General features: G+C 32.1%; 1 long non-coding RNA gene across 1 annotated transcript; it reads left to right on the top strand.

The window, feature by feature from the left end:
- Positions 1–332: 332 nt before the first annotated feature.
- LOC144359996 (uncharacterized) lies at positions 333–672 on the top strand. Its single transcript, XR_013422123.2, has 2 exons — positions 333–404; positions 587–672. It is a non-coding gene; the product is annotated as an uncharacterized LOC144359996 (long non-coding RNA).
- The last annotated feature ends 5,064 nt before the right edge of the window (positions 673–5,736 follow it).

The raw sequence follows: 5,736 nt of genomic DNA, 5'->3' as shown, positions 1-5,736 counted from the left end.
AACATATGTTGCTTACTTAAATGTAGGACAAGTGGCTAATGATACTTCAACATGTAAATTTCTTGTTAAATCCATATAGACAACCAACGACAAGTGTGTCCAGAACCTGCAAAGTGTAATTGTGCAACAGAGAGCATTACAGGCATGTAACAATATTCATAACAGTTCTAGATATCGTGATTGGGGCTTGTATTTTGTTATATATTTATGAATTGTTATTTCATTTAATCTAAAACCGGATGTACAAGTTTGTAACCACTATCCGTGTTTATTATAGATTATTTTGACATCAGATGCGAATTGACGAACACTATATGTTATTTACTTTAATGTAGGACAAGTGGCTAATGATAATTCCACATGCAATGCAGTGAAACTATCACAATGGATAATTTGGGTTATTGGTATGTAGCATATTCATATATTTAGTTGTGGCATGCAGTTATAGCATGACACACTCAATAATTTTACTTAATTGTTTTTGTAGATGGGTAAATACTTATGGATAAATTGTCATTTGAATATGTATTACAAAGGTTCATGTGTAATCTATTTGATATACATTGTTATATTATCTTTAATTTAGTGTTGCTCGCAGTTTCAGTGATTTTAAATTTTGGATTTGGAGCAGGGATACACATACTATATCAACGCAATCGAAAAATAGCTAAAGGTGAGTTTTTGAACAGATGAGTTTAAGAGTACTTTATATAAACAGTCTAATATAATAATAGTCTCATCTAATATAACTTGTCTTGGTTTTCACTAATTTAAGTAATATTTTGAAAAATAGTTTACGGTATTATGCCGGTGTATACTATGTGTATATATATATTTTTGTATGTTAATTGATATCTTCAAATAATAATAGTACCATACATACTCTAGATATGGGCCCATGTGTTAAGAACTGTTTAACAAAGCAAAATAATATAGGTAGACAAATTTCTTTACAATTTGTGATAATGGAAATATTATTATTTATTTCAACAATATGACATTGACATGTAATTTTCTTTTTGCGTTTTTCAGCTTTGAACGTGTTTCAGACTTTGCAAAGCACTATATTTAAAATGCAGTTGAATCGCTCAAAAAGCGACATCGAAATATCGAATATCAATACAGTGTAAAGTAATAATGACTGATTTTTCACAAATTGTCTTATTTATGCATAAAATTAATTATGTATTGTGTTTATGGTTTAGTAAATAAAAATGAGACGGATTCAGATGAGCAATTCCCACTCAAAGACATGAAGCAGCCTGATGACAATCAGTAACATAATTGTAATGTAAATTGAATAACAGCTGTGCAGGTAGGTTTTTGTATTCTCACTAAATTGCCTTTCGTATTCCAAGATTCAGTTTTCTACATTATGTTGAATTTTTGTAACCTGAGTTTTTTGATTGAATTTTAATTTTAATGACGTTTTGATAACTATAATCAACATGTTGTATTTATAGAACTGTTTTTAAAAATGCCACAACCTTTTTCTATCTTTGAAACAAACATAACAATTGCAGAACAATAACAACTAAAACATACGAAAACAATAAAATAATTATGAACAACAAATAGAATGTATTTTTTTATGATTAACTGTAATTGAATGTAGTATTAAATGTTGTTCTCTATTTACAGCCAGAGAGCGTAAATATAATATAGTACGAGGTATGGGTACCGAAGAACAATTGGGACCGTTATTAAAAACTGAAATCTCAAAAGCCCTAATTTAATGAGTGAATGTAAATATCTATGACACATGGTTTCATCTGTGCTGTCTGACAAAGGAACTAAATATCTGCAATTTTTGTCCCCTGATGAAATGATTTAATCTATATTCATCTACCCTATATTGCAAACCAGCAGAAACATATTTTCCTTTAATTGTCTTAGGTTCTTACACCATAGCGCACATTACAGTACATTTGTGTTTTTTTCGAAGCAATCGCACAGTTTAAATAAGCCAAATTGTGCCTACTAGAATACTCTTGTCAATGACAATGACAAAGGTTATTATGTAATTACTCGACTTGACATACGATGAATAAGCTGTAGACAGTTTTTTGCACAAGCGAGTGTATTATCGGCGGATATGCCGTTTAATTTATGGCAACTAGGTCACATGACCTTTGTGTCTGATCCCAAGTTATGCATCACAACTTATAAACAATACCAACATGTTGAATTTAAAGGCAATTAAAGCACTGGCTCTCAAATGCAATTTTTTAAAAACAGCGAATGAATAATAAGAATTCGAATAATAAACACAGCAATAAAAAATGGTTTCGCCCCACATGATTCGAGACCCTATTAAAATAAAACACAACAATTAGCATATCCAGCTATAAAGCACACACATCGGTGCATAAAACATACTAGTCTTTTGTGAAGTCGTTTAATTATATGATATTTTTGGTTAGTAGACTGGTAGCCTTAGTTACTTTTGACATTTTAGTAGAACCTCTATTTGGCTTAATTAGGCAGTGCAATTTCCTAAATAAAAAAATACACATATATAACTTTACAATTTGTGCTATGCTTGAGAATAATTGTGATTTATTGGATGAAGAAATAACACTCCAAGAAAACATATACATTTCTGTTGGTTTATAGTATAAGAGATGTGCATAGCTAGCAGAAAATCATCAGTGAGCATCATTCAGATCATATTTAAGGTTACATGAATTAAAGAGCATTATTCTTATATATTCTCGACTGATGTGACGTCTATTTCAAGACTTTTTTTGTTTTTATATACTTTTTTATTAGGCGCTTCATTGATACATTACTTTGTTATGAAATTACATTGGATTGTTCTATTCCTGTATTATATTATACATATATAGTAGTACCTCTTTTTTTATCTTACATATGGTAACAAAGGAGACCACTTTTTTAGATGTGAAACCATCTTGTTGTACTTTTTTGCAATATAATTCACATTAGTATTTTATTTTGCAATAAGATAGGAAGCCAACGAAATTTGGCTTCATTTCCTTCATTTTACAAAAGTATACCTGTTTTCTTACCAACAAATATATAAAGTTTACAATCAAAATATCATCTGAATTGGATATAATCATACACAATCTACTTGGTGGTGACTTTAATTTAAGTGGTCCACCCCCAACAAAAGAGGATCTCACTCCAGAGAGATATAACATATTGACATTCATAAAACAAATGTTCCTAGCTTTCGGCTTCCCCGTCACAGAATGTACACTGTGTGCTACCATACTTCTGAGAGTTTATTTTGTGTAATTTTTGGTTTGTATATAAAATATTATGAAGGAGCTTGAACTGGAATTCTCTCATTTTGCTCTCAGTTGTCATTTTCGTCATAAGTTTATATCTTTTTCCCCATTTAATGTACCCCTCCCTCAATTCAATTTGTAGTTTGTTTTGGCTTGCAGGGATAACAAATGACCTTTCACATAATTCATTTTTGACAGCTTTCTTAGTTAAGGTTTTCAGATCCATAAGAATTCCTATAATTTTGAAATAAGTAGATTCCAGATCTGCTTCTCCATACTTTAGATCCCCAGGAATAGCTGATGCTAAACCTAGCCATCTTAGTTTATGTATTAGGGTAAATTCCTGCTGTGCTATTGACTGCCACGGTATCAAATCATTTGCGTCAAAAAGATCAGATACTTTACGAAGTCGATACGAAGTCCTCCATATATACCGATTTTCCTCCAATCAGTATTTTTTCATTATTCCATATGATTTGATCTTTACCCTGTTTATATACATCATTTCTTGTGCCCATATATCCAGGTCTCTGTGACAAATTCACTCAGTTTCACCGGTAAAACCGTGGTATTATAATTGCACCTGATGATCATCCCTCCACTGGTTCAAGCTGCTTGTCTAGAAAGAGTTTTCAGGGATGGTTAAAGTCCGGATCTAAATAATGTTTGATCCAAAGGATCCTTTGTTGTTCTTTCATGATATACAGGGTCGGCATAGCCAGACCTCCCTGGCCCACGCCTCCCATCATTGTACTTCTAGCTATTTTGTCTTTGCCTTCCCACATGAACTCATACATAATTTTATGCACTTCCTGAATAGTCTGTTTTTTTCAGGGTAATTGAATTTAGAATATACGAGAATTGTGATATTCCAAACGTTTTTTTATAATCAGAACCTTTCCAAATAAGGACAGCTTTCTTCGTTTCCAAGAATTGAAAATCATTTTCATGTTACTCACTGCCTTATTGACATCTCTTGCATAATTTTCCCTTTTATCATACGAAAAATGTATTCCCACTATTTTGATGGGAGACATGGGCCACTTCATCCCGAACATGATTTCCTTTTTATTTCTCCATTGTCCTAACCAAGCTCTCTCTGATTTTCTTTATTTATTTTCAGCCCTGAACAAGATCTAAATATATTAAATATATCTGATACAAAACACGTCATATCATCAGCAAATGCTGCAGCTCTTATTTCGGTTTCCCGTATTTTAATTCCGGATATATCATGGCCTTTTTTATTGTTAGCAATAAAGGTTCTAAAGCTAACACAAATAACATTGGAGACAGGGGATCACCTTGTCCCACTCCCCTTCTCAATTCAAAATAGGCTGTACTGAACCCATTATTCATTACACATCCTTTAATATTACTGTACAGTGTAGTTATCCACTTATATAATGTTGGCCCAAAATTAAATTGTTCAATAACAATAATACACCCAATTTACCGTGTCAAACGCTTTTTCAAAGTCTATTTCCAGTAGGATACTTCCCAGATTGGCTTCCCTTGTATAATGGTATATCTCATCTATCAAACTTACATAATCATTTATATTACGTCCTTTAACAAAGGCCGCCTGTGCTGGACCTATTAACTGGGGTATTACTTGTTCAAGACGTTTCGTAAGACACTTGGAGGTCATTTTGATGTCTACGTTCATTAGGGAAATGAGGCGCCAGTTCTTCAGATATAATTTATCCCGACCAGACTTTTCAATTAGGGTTATCATACTTTGTTTTTGGGACTCTGAGAATTCGCCCTTGTCAAATGCATCGTTAAGTGAATCAACAACTAGCTTCCCTACTATAGGCCAGAAAGCCTTATAAAATTCAACCGTCAACCCGTCATTTCCGGGACTTTTATTTTCCTTCATTTGTGGTAAAATAGTAAGTACCTCTCCTGTCCCCAATTTTCCTTCACATATATCTTGTGACCGATCAGACAGCCTAGGAATTTCCAGATTTTGCAGAAACCTTTCAATTTCCTGTCTATTACAAATTTGTATAAAATGATTTAATTTCTTTTAAAATGTCCTGTTTTTGGTTAATCTCTGTAAATTCACTTGTTCTCAGTTGTTTAATAGTAGATTTTTTCTTGTTTGCTCTCTCCAGGCTCAGAAAATACCTGTTGTTCTTCTCACCTTTCTCATACCATATCGCTCTAGAGAGTATGATTGAGCCTTCTGTTATAACATTATAGAGTTCTTCTAATTCTCTAGTTAAATCTTCAAGGATTAAATAATTTTCCGTATTAGGGTTAACCGAACAGTTGACCTGTGCTGCCCTTATTTTATTTTCTAATTGCTTTAAATTTTCTTTATTGTCCCTGGACTTTTTTTTACTGTATTCAATTGTACTATTTCTAATTTTATATTTAATCTTATCCCATAACAATCTTTTATCCTCTTTTATCTCTTTCAATTCCTCTGTCCATTCATTTATTTTATCTTTTAATATATTATTATACTTCT

Source organism: Saccoglossus kowalevskii, chromosome 5 (assembly GCF_978046115.1).
Source record: "Saccoglossus kowalevskii chromosome 5, keSacKowa6.1, whole genome shotgun sequence".
NCBI classification, from domain to species: domain Eukaryota; kingdom Metazoa; phylum Hemichordata; class Enteropneusta; family Harrimaniidae; genus Saccoglossus; species Saccoglossus kowalevskii.
This window is presented reverse-complemented; position numbering and strand designations above follow the sequence as displayed.